The 19653-nt window shown below is 45.7% G+C and overlaps 1 protein-coding gene and 1 long non-coding RNA gene across 6 annotated transcripts in view; one reads left to right on the top strand and one right to left on the bottom strand.

Moving 5' to 3' along the window:
* Window positions 1-19653, bottom strand: part of SLC8A1 (solute carrier family 8 member A1) — a 128703-nt gene that overhangs the window by 84747 nt on the left and 24303 nt on the right. The gene's annotated exons all lie outside the window — the stretch shown is intronic.
* Window positions 15293-17625, top strand: LOC113974111. The gene is made up of 2 exons (XR_003536450.1): window positions 15293-15526; window positions 17193-17625. It is a non-coding gene; the product is annotated as an uncharacterized LOC113974111 (long non-coding RNA).

Genomic DNA, 19653 nt, shown 5'->3' with positions numbered 1-19653 from the left:
GACATACTGCAGCAAAACCAAAAAAAGGCACTGAGTTCACAAGTCAAAGGCTTCTTTGGAGCAATGGAAAAATACCTACTTCCCATTCTAAACTAGGATTTGTACATCTGTCTTCAGTGTCTCGCACAAGGAATTATGTCTGCCTCATCGGCAGATTTAGAGCTGCAGTCAGCTCAGAAAGATCATAAGGCTGTGTTTACCTTCTGACAGATGTGCGGGTTTATCACATCCTCTCCTTTGAATATATGTGCCCTCAAGTATATTATATATCCAAGGTGTCTTTGGGCAGAACTACGGGAATACGACTGAGAGAAGATCCTTACTTTTTCCTGGGTTAAGCTTCCTGTCCAAGCACAGCAGGACTGATAGCACAAGGCATGCTGAAGAATGGATTTCCTCACTTGTGCGTGTACCATTTTGGGTCTAATTTACCCTGGCTGACAGCTACTAATCTGACAAGTACTTTAACCAGACATGTTTTTAGAGTGCTTCCCTTGCTCATGCGTGCTGGGCTATATGGTTGCACACTGTGGTTGTGCATCTAAAATTATGGCAGCTGATAAAGTGAAGGCAGAAAAGGCAGTTAGAGCTCAAGCAAAAGCCTGCCAAGTTTCTAATAAAATTCAAAACACAGCAATATTTAAGAGCGTACACGAAGCCAGCATTTGTCTGTGTTTCAGTCTGCCTTGAAATCCCCTGAGCAATCAACCCACATGGAGGCAGCTTAAGGAATGGAAAAATCAGTCACTTCTATTTCTCATGTCTTTTTTAGTCTACAAAGTACAATATGCAGTGGGAAAATGAGATCCAAACCACTTACTCTGCAACAAAAGCAATTTCGGTTGTTTTCAACTTGAGAAAACCAATGATACCACTTCCTAAGACCTGTCAGGACAGAAGTCCATGGATGCCTGACCAATCACCTATCCTCAAATATGATCATTCTTAAAAGAGTGCACTTGTTCCCTAGCTCCCCAAATGATCCTTTAGTTCTATGGGTACATGTATTGTGATTCTAGAAACTTGTTCACAAGTGTAAGTAACAAAAATATATATTCCTCCCACCATTACTACTACAGTTCTTAGTTATTTAGTGCTCCATTCTCAGGTTTTTAGTCATTTCTTGTTAAATACCCAGAAGGGAAGAGGTAGTTGTACTGTGTCTGTGGTTGTATCCTCCACCTCTTACAGATCAGATTTGGGAGAGCTCAGCTGCCAAGGTCCCTGTTCACCCCAGTCCTGCAATGAAACCAGTTCCTCTAGTAGTAGATAAGATGGATGAGTCAGGAGGAAGGTAAAGGTCACATTTATCTCTTGTATCTCACTCTATGTCAGCACATCTGTGTGCTCTGAACTAAGCCTGGAAGGAGAGTGCAAATGTGATTCTCTAATGGCTTCCCATCCATAAAAAAAATGTCAGCAAGGACATTTCTCTCAACTCCAAGCGAGGAAGACGAGGCTGCTCTCTCCAGCATAAGCAGTGTTCCTGCAGGAATTGCTGTGATGTGGAGGTGGGGCAGCATGAGGCAGAAGGCCACCTACATGACCTGCTGCTATGCCACGGACACCACTGGTTCAGTTACCCCACTCTTGGAGAGAGGGGAAAGCCCATAAGAAACAGTTCTCCACTGCCAAAAAGTGCCTCAGAGGCCTTATCCAGGCCAAGATGGATAGAAAGATCCTTATGAAAGCTTTGACTAAACAAAATGCCAATGCCCCTGAGTTGCAGGTGGTATTTCCTGAGCTCTGATGATGTTAAGTTGCACCCTGGTGTTTGGCACAATCCCTTAAAATCACCACTTTGTGCAATAAGACCAGTTTTCTACATACCATAGATCACATTTTAGCTGTTTGTTTTACCAACTGTAATTCCAGCTCACGTGGTATGAGTAGTGCCCTGCAATGAGAAATACCTTTCTTTGTGACAATTCTGGCTCTAAGTTTCATACCTGAGGTACTAATTGCCCTTATGATTGGAGTCTTTCCCAGTTTTCCTTTTGAATATTAGGGATCTCAAATCTTTAAACAAGGCAGCATAGACCCCTACATTTGAGTAGAGGCCACTTGCAGTTCTGTCTTAAGGAAAATTTCCTTCTGTCATCTAAATGTCCGCAATTCTCTGTAGAGGAATAGTGTGTACTATCGGACCTGTCCAAAAATATCTTGTTAAAAGTTTTTTCACAACCCAAAACTTATCACATAATTATTTTCTGAAAATGTCAAGCCCCCTCTATCCTCTAAACAAATTGTTTGAATACCACATTTCTCCAGACTAATTTCTACAGTATTATTTTCAGTGTTCTTATTATATCTCTATTATTATTATTGTTGTTGTTGTTCTTGAAATATCTATTTCCCTACCATTACTTTACATCCTCAGTCGTGCTGATTCCTACCCATTTCTTTTACTTTCCTTCCAGCTTTTCATTAATTTTTCAAAACTGTCAAAAAATGCAGAGGAAGAAAGACTGCTCTCTTACTTCTCTTTGCTAAACAGCTTTCTAAATTCTGAAGTGCTACAAGTTACCACAGTCATGGTTTTACTTTTACTTTTGCCATATCAGAGATTTCTTTCCATAAACCCAAGGAATTCTGGAAAAGATGGAAAGTAGAAAAAGAGAGCAGTTTAAAGAAAGTAAGTAAAGAATTTCTTCACCACCCCTCCCAGAGACTTGACAGTCCCTGTGGTCCTGTTTGGAAAGATTGAATAAGAGCCAGAAAGCAAAGATAAAGTGAAGATACTAGGTTTTGGGTTGGTTTGGGGATTTTTAATGGATTACTCTAGCATTTTCTTATTTCAACACTGAGGTTTTTTGTATTTTTTCCACTTAAATTTCTTTTCACCCTCTTCAATGAGCTCTACCTTTCAGATGATGTAATAACTTTTCCTATTTAATATTTCACTAGCTCACCTTGCATTTGTTTCCAAAAATAGGGCTCAGCACTTATTATCTCTGGTTATGGGAATAATTAACTCAGACAAGAGTCCTCCCCAGAGACAAATGTGCACCATGCTTTGTGTCTCCTTTTGTCACATCCAAACACAATTCCAGAATTTTTTATGCAAAGAAAATTGTAAGGACACAGGCCACCCTCCCCTGCCCTGATATTTTGGTTTCCCTATGCTCAGGATATACCCCAAGGGCTCCATCCTGGTGAGATGCTGTCTCTAAGGACGTGCTGCCCCCAGGAAGTACAGGCACAGGCAGTTTCCTAGTTACAAGGTATTTGTCTTCCGCACCAAGTGTCCGTCTCCTGCTGGTGAGATACAGAGAATGAAAGCTCTGGGGCATTATCAGCCTAAGTCAACACATACTATTAATAATCATTACTTCTGCAGTGCATATTGCTTGGCACTCTCAGCCAGATTTAGCTCTGCTTTCTGCATCACAGTTGTACACATGCTCATTACCACGCAGTTTACAACCAATGCAATTATTTGGGCGATTACTGAAACTACAGATATGGCTTTTTTATCTCTTGAACCATCAGAAAAACAGGACTAGAAAACCTCCAGGCTAAAAAAACCCCAACAATAAAGTAATTGTTACAGGGACTAAATGACTTTTTTGCCCCATACTTGCTTGAGTGTTTGTCTATCTCCTGGTTACTGGTTATTAAGGATTACTGCCCTAATCATGCTGGCAGTAGCATTGCCAGGCCCCATTTTTTGTGGTGAGAAGGGAAGCATATGAGTGTGAGCATGTGGGTGCTCCTGAGCTGGGGAAAAGCAGCAGCTCAGGGCAGGAGAGCTGAGATGGGCCAAAGTGACCAGTTCAGACAGGGACAGAGGGAATCACTGCAAAGTGTCAGCTATTTTCAGAGCATAACTAAGTTTGTTTGCTTTTCATTCTGAAGCATAACACTTAGAGTCTTTTAAATTGTCAGAATTAAGAGCAGTAAAAAAAAAAAAGGAAAGAAAACCTGGAATAAGGACAAAGCAAACAGAAATTACATTCAGAGAATGCTCCTGATACCTCTCAATGTCCCATGCTGGAGAGAAAGATAAACGCTAAAATCTTAAACTTTCCTACTTCCACTACATATCATAGACAGAAAATCCTGGCTTTGCAGGGAAACACCATGGACCCACACTGTTTTGGACAGTGATACCCTCTGTTTCTGCTGTCCAGTATCCTGTCCATCCAGCCTGATACAGATGTGCCCTTGTTTGGACCATCAAATCAATGCTCATAGGTTTTTGGAGAGCCCTGTGTCTCCCAGGTACATGGCTCAGGACCTCCAAGTCATGAGCAGCTGCCCTGGCTTTCCCTCATAATGCACATTAAGAGACATAGACTGTCAGGAAGGGACGTGCCAAGCAATACAAAAGATCTCAAGGAATTATTTAAAAAAAAAACTATGCCCCAAACCTATGAGGTTCTATTCCAGCTTTGAAATGCAGTGAACCCAGAGCTGAACCCAGCTTTTCGGTCCAGAAAACCCTAAAACACATCAGAAACGCTGTGAAGGTCTGTTGATTTCCCTCAGGAGACACTCGTCGACTGAAGCCAGCAAGGGGAGGCTGGGGTTAGGACACAGCTGCTCTTTTTCTCCTCCCAGCAGATTCAAATCCCACCTGTGGGTTGCTGAATTTCAGAAAGCTCACCCCCAAAGCCCACTGGCTGGCAGGGGAGTTGCAGCAATAATACATGCAACTAGGTTCCTGCAGGCTAGTCCCAGACTCCCGTGCCTCCATTTCTCACCTGCAAAGGCAAGATTTATGGTGCTGGCATTCCACTGGATGTGGAAATACTGAAGCAATAAGCTACTGTGGATGCTGGGAGTGAGCAAGTGGAGAGATGATGCATAGGAGGGAGAGTGCTAAAAAGGTTGTGGGGGGACAGTACAAAAGCATGTGGCCCACATGTTGACAGCTAGAGGCACAGCTGCAGAGGAGGTGAAGGACAGCAGAGACAAAGAGGGGTAACCCCTCTGACGTGTGTGCTCTCGGGGACCTGCTCTGTGGTTAAACTGCACCAGGACAGCTGGTAACACACCATGTAAAAAGGACCCTGCATGCACCAAGAGGACTGGCAAGCAGGGGGGTTCCCAGCAGAGGCAGGATGATTTCAGATCGAGCAGAGCCAGGCGGGGCTGGGTAAATGCCAAAGGGCCGCTGCTGGACAAGTACGGGAACACAAGCAGAAGCAGGCTGGTTTTCTCTACATGATGCCTGTGCTGGAGAACAGGAGCTGAGAGGGACACTTAGGGGCAGCAGCCCCTTTGCACAGGGGTTCCCATTCACACTATCAGGCAAACTGGAGATGCTGGATGCCAGGTCCGGCTACACACAGCAGGGCAAAGATTTTCCTCACTGACCTCAGACACCTATTTTTAAACTATTGCATATGCTTCCTTTCATTAGCAGTCATACTCATTTGCTTTGAAAGGATGTTACAAATAAGGAGAAAGCCCCTTGTTAATTGACTGGATGATTTATTGCATCCTCCCTCTCTTAGCAGCCATGCAGGCTTAAAAGCTGTAATGAGGAAAAGCTGCTCAGCTTTTGTTAGGAAATGAACTGGGTAAAGGCTAATGTGGAAGAGATGGGAATAAACCGAGTCGTTGGTTACTTGTTTTTTAACTTATAGACAGCTCTTTGATGGGGAGGTCCCCAAAAAGGAGGCCCTCCCTGCATTGTGCTGATCACAGGTCAAAATCTGTCTGCCACTCAGTCAGCAACGTGTTTAGTGTTATTTACTCTGGAATATCAAAATTTGGTCTTGCTAGGCACTTCTGAAAGATGTAAATATAGACAGGATAAACAGACAGAGATTTCCTAAAATCTCACCTACAGGCATGTTTTCAATGCACAGAAATACCCCTACTCTCTGCTAACCCAGAAGGCAACTTGTTCTGTCCTTAAAGTCAGTTCCGGCAACTGATCCAGCAAACACGTTTCTGGATGCTTTCAGAAAGAAGGCCAGAAAGTACCACTGGGAATTGGGCTTCCCTGGATAATGAGGGAGGGGGAGGAAAATGATAAAAAAGCCTGAAGGAAGAGGAAAAAGTTATAAGAAGTAACATAATGGAAAGGAGGAGAGAAAGAAGAAGCGAAAGTGGAATCAAAAGTTTAAAACAAGCTTCAAAAGCCATCAAGGAAGCAGAAAATAAAATGAACCCCTGATGTCCAACAAGGTGTTCAAATATCTTGGTTCTGGCTATGAACAGAAGAGGTCGGACAGGCAAACCAGAGGGATGTTATTTGGAGCAGCTTGCTAGCTTTCTCTAGAGTTTAATAATAGCAACTGTATTTATATGACTAAAATGTTTTGTTAAAAGGCTAAGTACTGGTATGTCATGCTAGTCACTTTAATTTAAAATAAATTCTAAAAGTTCTCACTGGAAAGGCTTGCAGCTAACTATAAATATATGCAATATGCTGATGGATTTTTTTTTTTAAAGCAAATTTATTCTTCTTCAGAGGCACTAAATTGCACAACTGTGCAGCATTTCTGTGGCCCAAATTTTCAGAGGCCCTGGGAGTCAGGATTTCTAACTGATCTTGCTGCACTTTTTTTTTTTTTTAGCCCTTTTGCATGTTGTGGCAGCTCTGGCTGGTTTGATGTGGGGTTTTGATACATTAAGAGATTTTAAAAGGTAGATGAGAGAGAGAGATAAAGGGGAAAATGCAAAAGGAAGAGTCCTGGGCAGGGTGACACCCTTTTCCTTCCTATTACTCTGAGCACTGGGACAAAAAACTGGTCAGTCAGCCATGAGACTGAAAGCACTTACCCAGGCTTCTGTCCTGGGGCTTCTTCAAATGAGTGATGATGGCCCCAAATGCCCACTGCACTCATTGCTTTTCCCTAGGAATGGAAATCACAGAAAGTTTCCTCCAGGAATGTCTAGCCTGTGCCCTGCACTGGCTGCACTCAAGGGGAGACATTCTTTCATGAAATAAGGACAGCTCAATGGTGAGCTGGATGGCACTTACTTCCCTTCCTTCCCTGACTCTAGGAACTCGCTGGTGGCCAACAGAGAGCAGGGCCCAGGTGAATCCCTTGGCTCCCACAATGTGGAGATTGTCCAGTCCCACCTCCCATGCCCTATGTGGCCGCAGCAGAAGTTACCTGCAGGCTGCCCTTTCCACCGACCACTTCCATCTCCTTTGCAAGCCTCAGGACGGGGCAAAGGAGGTTCATCCACATTTCAAACCCCAGCTTCTGCAAACTGACCTAGCCCTGGCCACTCCACCAGCCCCTTGGCCAGCCTATGGCCAGCAGTGCTCTGCCAGGAAGGAGAAAGCGACCAGGCACGTTCGAGACTGCAAAGGCAACAGTTTCCCCTCTTTCTGTGCTTGCAGACAGCCTAAAAACATCACTAACGGGCTTTGCATGTGCTTTCTTTGGCTTGTAAGAGTTGCTGGAGCGCGTGACATCACACATTTGTGTTGCCCTAGCAGCGGTCCCACAGCAAACCAACAGAGCTGCAGCACTGGGTGCCGAGGCCGGCAACACCACAGCCAGGGTCACAGCAGGGCTCTGCCCTCACCCAGGACACCCCGGTGAGCTCTCCTGTGCGTGGTGCAGCTCCATCCCACTGGGGCAGCTGGAGGACATGCTCCATTCACCGGCCTTTGCCAGGAACAGAGTTTTCATTGCAGCTGTTGTAAAGGATAATTATGGTGAATTCCTTAGAAGGGACTGAAGTCAGCCTTGCTACCAGATAGCAGGAAATATTTATAACAGTAATTTCCAACTGCAGCCTTTCATCTGAAATCTAAACAGAAAGCTGAAATCCCAGGCCTGTAAGTTGATACCTTGGCTATATATGGTCAAAGAACTCCACAGGGGAGAAAAAGATGCTAAGTCCCTAGCAATCCTCATACACACAGCTCCAAGAAGATCCATTAACCTCTGGAAAATTAGCAAGCCCGTATCATCAATTAGCTTTGAAGTATGATTGTCACGCTGTAGCATTAACAGCTCTGCTCTCCCAGGGATGTCTCAGCATGTCACACTCACAGCCACGTGTACGACAGGGTGCAGCATTCTGTAAATGCATAGAGACATCCCCCAGCCTCATGTGCCTGTGACAGCAGTTGGGAGTTATAAAGCACTATTAACTATTGCAAAGTCATGGGGTGACCCACTCCACTCCCACAGTAAAGCACTGCCAAGCCGAGGCAGGGCATTTTACAAGACACTCACTGGTGAACAGGGGAATGGTGTTTTCTGGTATTCAGGCTTGCAAAAAAGAGAGCAGAAACAACTCCTACATGAAAATGGACTTAGAAAATCAAAAGGCATTGAAACATGTTGCTTCAGACTCTACCAGTGACTGTGACTTACCCTTTGAGAAGGAGTTCTAAATTTCTTTTTGTTTTTGAGACCCCTCCCATGTGTCCTCCTGCAGCAGCAGGAAATGAATGAACTGCAGAGCTTTACTCATAGAGGTGCTTCCTCCCCAGTGTGAGGTACACAGCCTAGCACAAGGTCCTTCTTCACAAACTGGAGCCTGGCTGGGATAGCAGCGTTTTCCTGTTTCCCTCCTCTGCTTTTAGCTGAGCACTTGCTAACCTAACACCACAGATGTCAGCTCTGTCCTCCCTTCCCCTTCAGCCTGCAAACTGTTGCCTACCTCACGGCTTTCAGGTTTACTGTAATACTGGAAGAGTCACTGCTTCTGGCTTTCCTGTGTGGTTGGCAGGGTAGCGATGTTGCCTCTTAGGTGAGACACAGAGTAGGGATGTAATAGCTTTGAGCTGAAGGAGGAGGATAAATATTAGAAAGAAATTCTGTACTGTGAGGGTGGTGAGGCACTGAAACAAGTCACATAGAGAGGTTTTGGATGCCACATCCCTGAAAGTGTTCAAGGCCAGACTGGATGGGGCTCTGAGCAACCTGGTCTAGTGGAAGGCAATCCCTGTCCATGGCAAGGGTATTGGAACCCAAACCATTCTATGATCCTATGGTTCTATGATGTATGCTCAAAAACAGGCTTGAAAAACATCATTGCAGACTTTTCTTACAGGGAGGAAGAACAGGTTCATGGCCCCTGAAGAATCAACAGCTTTGGCCCTGTGATATTAAATACTTTCTCTCACCGAGACACTGCTGTTCACCACAAAGATGGCATCATGCTCAAAAGCAGAGCTGGCATTCCTGCTCTCAGTCTGCTGCATGTAGGCTTTTAACAGGTCACCCATAATGTTAATTGCAAACCAGACAAGTAGTTTGCCAACATGTCTAAGCCTTGAGCCGGAGCTCACAATACTTGGTCCTCATCAAGACATCAGCCTCTGCACAGGACATCTCACAGAGCAGTCTGACAGGCACGTGCCTTTCCTTTTCATCGCAGTTGAATGCCTTCCCATTATTTGCAACTGAGTTTCAAGAAAACAGCAGTGAACATCTCAATTAAAAAACGGAGACTATGACAGAAAAGTCGAATTTCCTTTTGTGAGATCTTACATGCTGTCCCAACCTGCTTATTGTTATTAGGCAAACAGCAGCAAATTCATTTCTGCATATGTCCCTGCCATATGGGGTGTCAAAACCATGAGAACCATTTCTATTTCAATACAAACCCTCTTTTGCTTCCCTTTCTGTAACTCATGCTGTATCTCAGCAGGGCATGGTCATGAAACCACCAACCAACCAAATTTTGGTCTCTGTCAGCACCCAAGCAGCAGTAATGCCAGCCAGCTGTGCCACAACAAATGGTGAGTTTCCGGGGTGGAAACAACCATCGGACACAGCAAACCTCTTTGCAGTGATGGTAAGCAAGGAGATGCAGGTTTGAGAACTGCTGTTTGAGATAGAACCCCCCCAATAGCTTTTGCTGGTAATTACTGTGTGTGGCAGTTGTTGTTATTATTACGCAGGCTGCATTATCTGGCTTATCCAACCAGTGCCGGTGCGTTCACAGCAGGAGCTCATCCTGCAGGCAGCACCAGGCTGTATGCACGTGCACCACCACACATCCCAGTGCAGCCCAGGGCATGATTTATATCCTAGTAAAACACAGCTCATTTATTAATTTTTGGCATCTGAGAACTAAGCCTGATGGACATCAGTTCTCTCTGCAGGGAGCCTGCAAGGCCAAACCAGGAGCAACATTAGACTTGTGTAGGTACTCACAGCACATTTTGGGGCAGGATGACTCAGGCCCATTGGGTTTGAGGCAGGGTACAAGCCTCCTTCCCCTGAGCCCGTGACACTTGGAAGATGAGCACAGGAAACTGAAATGATGCGACAGAGGGAAGGCTGAGGTGGAAACAGGGACATCATGATGAAAGACAAGCGGTCTCTGTGGGAAGAAGGGGTTTTCCAACCCCAGAGGGGGATCAGGTGTAGTAAGGAGAGACCTTGATGCCTGGTGACCCTTCCCAGCTTCCTTATGTGAGAGCTCCTTTGCTGCTAACCCTCGTTCCACATGCCTTGGAAGCCTGGCTACCTCTGACTACCACTGCACATTGCTTCCTGCCTGCGTGCCACTGCCAAACACGTGGTGCTCCAAACGCTGCATAGGAAATGTAGAAGGACAGATCTGAAAAGGAAGGCACATCTGCTAGATATGCCCAGCCACAAGGTTGGAAAGGAAAAGGACCAACCCCCAAAAGAGCACAGTGATATTTGCGTGCAGGCTCATTCAGCACCCCCCAGGTGCATGAAGAGGCAAGAGCTGTACCCACTCTTTCATGTGAATATGCAGCATCCTCAGTAGAAATCCGAGTGTTACAAATATTTGCTGGATCTTCTCTCAATAATTTCAACAGATATAACCCGGGGGTTTAGCTACTTGGGAAAACTCTTCAAGTTTATCTGTAGTCTTTTATACTCCTCTAGACTTCAAAAATGCACTGCCCTTGAAGCTGGTATTTTTGAGATTTGAAAAGAGCTCCCTTGCCGAAAGAGCAGCTGTAGAGCCTACCAACAGGAGCGGTGGCCAGATGATTAGCCCTCCTGCTTCAAGGCATTTTCAGCCCCAGTTGTGGCTCAGCTGGCTTTCCTCTACCAGGCTGCAGCCACCCTTGCAGCTCTTCTGGCAGAAAGAGGAATTATTCTCCCTTCACCTGGCAGGAGCTGCTCCCCAGGCCTCAGTGCCCACGTTGACAAGGCAAAGGCAAATCAGCCTCGCACTCCTGCCAATACATTTTCCTTTCTCCACTTGGCGGAGTCAGTCCCATTAACAAGATAATGAGAAGAAAGAAGTACAAGCCTGAAGAAAATCATCTCTGATGGGAGAATTTCAAAAGGCAGCCAGTTTCCAGAAGGCAAGAACTATTCTCCACATTAATTATCTACAAAGGTGCAAGAAACTGGTTGACAATGAGAAATTAGGTAATAAAAGCTCTGATTTAACTCATTAAGGTTTCTGTTATGGCTCCAGGTATGTGTAGTCCCAGTGCATGCTGAATTTTATTTATGCCTGCATTGCAACCACCTTTGGAGAACACTGCTACAAGGCACAGAGCGAGTGAGGAAGAAATTGAAGGTAATTTTGTTCTGCAGCTCAAGAGATGTGAGCCATTTCCACTATCACAGTATGCAAGCAAACATCCACCTCCCTTACAACATAACCTCCAGCAATGTGACTGTACCCCCACAGCAGGATCATGGCCCAGGGCCCTCCCAGCACAGTAAATCTTTGCAGGTCACTCAGTGTTAGCACTGCAATGTCAATCTCTGTCATCAGGAACTGAAGTAGGCAAGACTGACATTCTATTTTGTACCAGGTGTCTTCTGTAAAACACAAGCCAACAATCCCTCTAAATCTATGTGATTTCTCCTCCTCCAGCTTTTTTAATGAAAAGCAGGTATGCTTCTGTGGAGTTTCCAATTTTCCTCACTTTCACTGAGAGCAGAAAATGCAAAAAGGAAGTTGTGGGGGAAAATCCTCAAACAAACATTTCCCAAGTTCCAGCTGTTGTAGGAACAACAACCAACACCCTCTGTCCCACTGGAAGGTAAGCCAAATTATCTTTACAGGCCATCCCTAGCAGCTTTGGCTTATGTAGCTATGTTGTATCTGTGGTTTAGACTAATTTGAGGTGAAGCCTTTCTCTATAGCCTATCATTTATGTTCTAAATTGGTGGCCTCCATCTCAAATAAAATCTACGTGCAGCCAGCAGAGACATCCCACAGGACAAAGAAGAAAACCTTGCTTAAATGTCAAGGTCACCCAGGATTCTTGGACACACCAGTAGGCAGAGGAGGTCCTTAGGAGACTCAAGCTGAGATTTCCTGGGAGGATTTTACCTTCTTGGATTTTGCCTCTCCTTGCCAAACCTGAAGAGAAATCCCTACGCTGGTTCTCCTCACTTGCAATTGCCATGGCTGCCTGACCTGCTGTGTGATAGGACTGATGAAGAAATGGAGGCAGGAGCAGGAGAGAGCAATCCTTGTCCTGGCATGTCTCCAGACCCACCCACCCTTGGGAGGATGTCCATGAAGGAAGTGCTTCCCCTTATGGGTCAGCAAATGTTGTGCCTTCTAGCCCTTCCAAGGGTTTAAACTCAGCCAGTTAATCCCAAATTTGTTACAGGGGTGACATAAACCGGTCTGTCTCAGATTCTCCTTTGCCTACAGTAGATTCCCACCACCCCTTTGTGTTAATGACACACTGCTCTTTCTGCGTTAGAAGTCATTAGTGCAGTGGTGTTGGGGGAGATAACTGCTGCCAAATCAAGGCTCATGCTCACAATAACTGGTGCAAAGAGAACATCATTTTACTTCATTTTTAATGACCAAAATGCAAGCCTAAAGCTACCCGCGTTCAAATGCGTTAGCTGAGCTCACCCGTTCTCCTCTAATTAGCCCATGTGTCTAATCTCAAAAAGAAGTAAATGAATAAAACTTATGCCACAAATCAAAGGGCCCTGTACCCAGCAAAGGCTGGAGGGCAGGCACTACTCCCCGTGGGTGTTGGTGGAGATTACCACCATGCTGAGCTCTGGGTCCAAAAATGGCACGTGGCTTTGCGACTCCCATCTGCTCCTTTGCAGGATTTTCCATCACATAACTAGGGTGCTAGAAGCAAATTCCTACTTGCAAAGAGCTGTTGCACGAGTTGCCTGATGATATATACCTTTTCAATGTATAGGTTTTTACAGAGAAATTGAGGTGCTGAAGTGTTGTTGCTTCACCTTCTGTCACAGTTGCTGTTAGCAGGGGTTTTCAAAACACTCGGTCTGAAATGCATCCCCTGCTTAAGTTTCCAATTTCCCCCCTGCAACCCTGAACTTCAATTAATTTCTTAATGCTTCCAAACTGGTTTATTCAGTTGCAGTTTTCCTGAAAGGTAAAGCTTTCTTCCCTAATTAAATAATGTTCACACAGATCAGTACATTTCCCTTCATGCACAGCAAAGGACTTTTAAACCTCTGCTCTAGCTGAGAGGGAATGGGTTAACACAATATTAAGTATGGAACTCCTCATATTATCTTTTTTTCTTTCCCTCTCTCACATGCATGTATCCATCCACACAGAGTGTGACTACCAAAATGCTGACAAACAGCAGGAAAATTCAGATCAATTTAGTTCTCCTTTTACCATGCAAGTGATTTTTCTTGGCAAGGCCAGAAGTATTCTCTTTTCCTCATTGCTTTTAACCTTTGCTGCCTAGAGCCAAGCCAGGGTTCTCCCTGCAAACACACTGAAGCTGAAACTTGTGCAATATCAGCTCAATGCATTTAAGATACGAATGTCAAACTCATTCTGCAGCAAGAGCCAAATAGCTTTTTCGAACTACCTGTTTGAAACTACCTGTTGCAAATGTGAACAGTACAACTTTGCTCTCAGGTTTGGTGGGACAGGGGCCCTCTGAAGAGGACCCTAAGCCCTTTGCAGCTCTGGAAGTGCTCATCAGCAGCAGAGAGGAACCATTCATATGAACCATTGTGATTTTGGCCCCTCTTTCATTTTTCCCTCCCGCTCCTTCTTTTCCAATTTTCATCATGCATTCATCACCTTTTACCTTATCCCACCTCATCCCCATACATGCATTTCCCTGGTTGGTCTTCCACCTACTCTAATTGCTGAGGCATAGGCATATGCAGCCCTTAGGTATATGGGCACCTTGAGGTATATGCATCCCTTTTGGAGATTGCTGCAGTTGCTGTGTGAGTAAGCCCATCTACTCACACCAAGAGGAAAGGGCAATGGGGTGGTTTAGCTTTGTAGCTGAGCTGTGCAATAGCTGCAGGTGACAAATGAACTGTGCCTCTGTGAAGCAGAGCAGTGGCTGAAGAGTGCCACACTCCCTTTGATGTATAGGATTAAGTGCCTTTTTTTTAAACCCTGAGAGTCTGACTGTATTTTCCAGGTCATCTCTGGTTTATACAATGCGTGTGGCTAAGTGTTCAAGTAGGCTGCTGCGGCTCTCCCTTCTCACAGGTGCTGGGCTCTGCTCTCCTCTCCTCCATTTCACACCAGAAACCTAACACCCCAGCACAATATCAGCGCACACAGAGGTGGAAATGAGCACTTCCTGTGCCCCACAACCACAGTCTGTCTGTCTTGCCCCTATGCTTGTGCCCACAGAGACAACAGGCATCACCTCTCAGAGGTTTCCTCCCAGCACTGCCAAGCCTCTCGTCCTGCCTCACAGCTGGCAGCTAATAGCTTCCCAGCATCTCCCCTAAAAATGCACTACTTCAGCAGTGTAATGAGCTCCCCAGGTTGAGTCTTTTACTGACTCCCCACAAATCACTAGAAGGACAAACTGCTGTTTTGGTTCATTAGCAAGTGTTTTGTAGAAATCTGTTTGTATATTTGCAAGAGACCAACATGCTCATTCATACTAATGTAGGAATACATGAATTGAGAAGCAACTTAAGCCTTCCAGCTCCTCTGGCCTTAAGCCTTCCAGCTCTGCAGGACTGGCAACAGACAGCAATTCTTCCCCCAAAGCATGGCAAATTCTTCTGTGGTACACCAAGGACCAGACAGGGCACTAAATAGTAGTCAGAATTTTTCTTAAAATCCCAGCTCTTGGAGCTCTGGAATTCAACAAGAAATTTAATTTTCACCTAAAACACAATGAGTGAAGCACACCCTGAGGTTTTAGCTCTTGGCACAGCAGAGGAAAACACGATCAGAAAGGCTCAGACAAATAAAATGAACCTCAATGGCACTGGCATCACTTTCAGGTCTTGTAACATTTTAAGCAGCTGTATCACCAGGGAAGCTGTTTGTGACAACATCACAGATGTGACTCATGGGCTCTGCGCATTGAAAGGAGAAAGGTTCTGCGCCAAACAGAACGTGGGGGCAAAGACCAGGCAAAAGACTGTTAAGGAAACATTCCTGTCTGACCATTCAGGAGCCACTCTGGGAGTCACACATGCACCACCCAAGATTTAAACTGTTGGGACTGAAGCGCCTTCGTGGTGGGCAGCTCCAGTGAACCCACAGGTGCTCCTCTTGGCTCCCACCACACACCACACTCACTGTCAGACAAGATTCCCTCACGGGGTCGACCCCAGGTTTCCTGTAGCAGAGTCCCAGATGTCTGAATCAAGTAATTTAATCGTGGTGCAGGGACACCATAACAGCTTGAGCTGGTGCCTCCAGGGTCAATGAAGGAATCCCTTGGCTTTTGTACCCTTACAGTCTGCGTGCCTCTTCCTCTCATGCTCTTTATACTCCTTACATGTGCCTCTTGGTCCAATGGTGATATTTCGTCTTGGGTCTTCTCACTGTTTATATGGGTTCTCTCAGACTCTCTGGGTGACTGGCAACCCCCTGGCCAGTGCTGAAGGTCTCAGTGCCCTTTGTCAGGCAACAGGTCGGCACCAGTTTATGGCCCCTTGCCTGAGGTTCCAGCCCATTTCCCCCACCCTGGTACAACCTGCAGCTCGCACCTTGTGCTAGGTGTGTTCCTCAACAAGGACAGGAGACAAGGATGCAGGAAAAGGAGCCCTGGCATTTCACTTGTGCTTTTTGAAGCTACTGCCTTCAGAGGGTAGAAGCCCTCTGGCACTTTATATTTACAAATTAAAACAGGGACCACTTTGTTTGGCACCCAAGGCTGAACTAAAAGCCTTCCTTAAGGGTTTGAAGTTGCTGAGGAAGAGGAATTTTGGAAAACTTCAGGCTGGTTCTGCAGTTCTACTCTGCCAAATTATATGAATCCATCCAAGCTTTTGGATGTTCTACATTAACACCCATCAGCAGCTATGGGATAAAAGCTACTGCTGCAGTCCACAAAGCTTGCTATCTCAGCCGGAACAGTGCAATAGGGAATGTTAAAACATAAGGCAGGCACTTTACAGGGAAACCAAATGGTCCTCCTGGATTGAAGAGGACAGGTGAAAGGATCAGAAGTCAGGGACTATGTATGTGAAGCAGCAAAGGAGCTGGGAGGGGAAGTAGCTGCTTTAATGCCTAGAGGGAACTTGAAGGAAAAAAAACCAAGATAACTTTGCAGGATTTGTGGAGCATAGGGGAACATTGGCATGGTCCTCCTTGGAGATACCAGGACACTCCTAGCTGGCAGGCACAGCTGGCTGGCAGGAGGTTTTTCTCCTGTGTGTTGGGAGAAAAGGGCACAAAGACTGTTTATCTTTCTCAGACTAAGTATTTACAACCCTCTCCAACTTTCCCTATGTTGTTAGGATAGCCTCTCCTTGCACAGGTGTCTGCAATGGTCTTGCTCAGCTGCAGGTAAGAGCAGAGCAATCTCCCCTTCAGTTCCCAAGACCTGGGTTTCCATTACCTGCTCTGGGAGAGGGAGGATGTCACACAGGAATGAGGAGACAGTGTTCCAAGGGAATTTTCCTAGCTCTTCTCTTTAGATGTGTTTCGCAGGTAAAGTTTGGTAAGCACAGCTCCTAGCCCACTGCTGCCTTCAGATCTGTTCATTAGCACCTTTGTGAGGGCTTTCCAAGACTGCCAGTTCTCAAGGGGCTGAGATACGGTGTTTTAATTGTATATAATTAAATACTGCTCCCTTATCTAGATTTCAAAGTTTACTGTTGGGGCTTCGGTACCAATGCTCTCTTCCCCTCTAATTAGCTTCCTTAATCTGTGCAGCCTTGCTTCTTCCCCCAAGGGGACAGGGCTCTCCTGCAGGGAAGCTTGGTTTGCATCTAATTATTAGCAAAGGACACGGACAGCAGGCAAGCAGTGGCCCTGTCCCAGATATCCCTTGTGAGCAAAGAGCCCAGAGTGGGTGGCCCCAGGGAACCTGTGAAAGTTGCATGTTATGTATGTGCTTGGTCTTTCTGCTCCATCTGTAGGTTGCTTTGCATGCCATCCCATCACATGTTTGTGGCAGAAGACCATGCAGGACGGTGGCCACCTGACTGAAGTGCAACTCTCATAATGGACACTTTTGCTTGGCTAGCACATAACAACAGGAGAGGAGGAGTTGCCAAGACCTCATCTGACCCAACGTGTCCTGAAAGAGACATTACATCTGGTATCATTTTGGGCAATGTCTTCTAAGCTGCTCCCTGCTGTCAACAGAGGTCACCCAGTCCCACAAGCTCCTTCTGAGTGGACCTTCTTATACTACGAGGAAATTTTCCTGCTGACTAATCTGAATTGCTTCTGCTGCTTCCTCAAGACCCTGAAGACACAGAGAATATCTTATTGCCCTTTACCAAGCTCAAGGCTTATACCTTCCCTATACCTCTCTCTAAATTAAACAGCACCAGTTGCAGTTTCTCACCTTGGGTCATGTTTCTCAGATCACCAGTCATTTTCTGTGCTTTCCATTGCACTCTTCTTAACCTCTTCAGTGTTCAGATTGCTCAGAGCTGGACACAGCTGAGCAGAGAGCACAAGGATGGCTACCACCCGCTTGAATATCTTCAGAATGACATCTGTCTTATTCATTGCAAGAGCATGATGTTGTGAGCTCAGATTTGGCTGCCAGGTCATAACGGCACCCCCTCAACTTGGTTGTTCCCCTCGCACTTGAATTTGTGCACATGACTATTCTTGCACAAACACTTTACAGTGTCTTCTCTTCAAACTAATTCACAGCCCATCTCTGTAAATCCCCATCTGACCTTTCATAAACACTTCCAACCTCTATACTCTTTCTATCTGCAAGTTAAGACACCAATTTTCTCTTTTCCATGCCCAACAATCTCTGTTTCAGGACACAAACCTACTGAACACCTTTTCACCCCTTATCCAATGACACATTTCTCTTTCCAGACGGGTTAGATCCCATCACCCCAGTGGCCCATTTAGCCAGGTCTTCCTTATGACAGTACTGAACTAGGCAACATTACAAGCCCTTCTGAAGCTCAGTGATATGATGACACTGCTTCTCCCTTACCCAAAAGACTAGCATAAAAGGAAATTAGGTTGGCTTGATAAGATTTGTTCTTGACAAATATATGCTGGCTGTTATTCATCTCCTTGTTATCTTTGAGGTACTTACAAATAATGTGTTGATTTATTCTAGGCTCATTTAGGTACAAAAACAGACCTAATCTAGCTGAGCTGCTTTTGAAGGCAGCTTCTGAGCTTGCCTGCACGTCACCTATTGCCTATGAAACCTTCCAGAGGGACTGGTAAGAGCCCCTCATGCATTCCCCTTATAACGTGAGGCTAGATTTCAGTATGCCTTCTGGGTCTGGGGACAGGCAGATTACATCATCTTTGTCCTACACTTGCAGGCCTCATCAACACAAACATCCACTGCTTCTTGATAGAGTTTGTTGTTTAGCTACCTTCCCCTTCTCTCTCTGCATTGCTAACGTCCAGAATATCTCCTTCCCATCTAATTCTTGTCCAGTTCACGCTCAGACTGATTCTGACCCAACACTCCCACACTGCTCTGTTACAATCCTCCCTACTAAACTGACCCATTTTCAGGTTTTTGTATGATTCTTCCTGAGTTCCAGGTCACTGGAGAGCTCATGAGTCAGGTAAATCTCCTGCTATGCTTCCATCCCTTTCCCCTGTGGTAGGATGATTTGTGCCTGGGGCATTAATACTGACTTTGTTTACATTATTTTTACCCTATGCAGGGGCGATATCTTATTCCCCTAGGTTCTGTCACATACCCAGGCTAAGCTGAGGAGGAAGATAAATTTCCATAACCAAACCTGAAGTGCGAATGGAAATCTACTGCACCAAGCAAACACTTGATTCCTATGCAGACTCTGGTGCCAGGTAAAACCTGCTCCCTACCTGCTTGAGCCAAAGTAACAAGTTTTGTCTCAGATCAAGGCTCCTCTTCTCCATGAAACCAGGGCGTCTCTCCCCTGCTCACTGCAGCTCGATTCATTCCAGACTCCCCGCAGAACTGAGGTTTTTTCTGCCTTATATGCTGTGACAGGGCTGTGAATTTGTGTGAGAGCTGTGCAGTGTGAGGACAGCAGAGCTGGGCTGCACAATGGCATTGCTGAGAGGGAAGGGAGGGCTGTGGCTGAGGGCGCACAGCTCCTCGGAGCACAATGTCCACAGTGTCCAGACAGGCGTGTTACTTGTCCTTATCTAAAGGCATGCCAGGATAAGTCATCTGTCACAACACTGGTGAGAGCAGTGCTCAGGATGCATGAAGGTTTTGGGGCAGAAGATGGCAGAGCCACGGCCACATAAGCTGCACAGAGATGGGGGGGCAGGCGCCAAGGGGGAAGGGCAGGGATGCCTGCGCATATTGAGGAGCTGAGAGCCTGCCTGGGTGGTTTGAGGGGCTGATGAGTGTGCTAATAGATCAATCCAAATTGTTTGCAAAGA

This window comes from Neopelma chrysocephalum, unplaced genomic scaffold, assembly GCF_003984885.1.
Source record: "Neopelma chrysocephalum unplaced genomic scaffold, ASM398488v2 Primary Assembly neopelma1_117, whole genome shotgun sequence".
Taxonomy (NCBI): Eukaryota; Metazoa; Chordata; class Aves; order Passeriformes; family Pipridae; genus Neopelma; species Neopelma chrysocephalum.
Note: the sequence above shows the minus strand (reverse complement) of the source record. Positions and strands in the feature narration are given on the sequence as shown.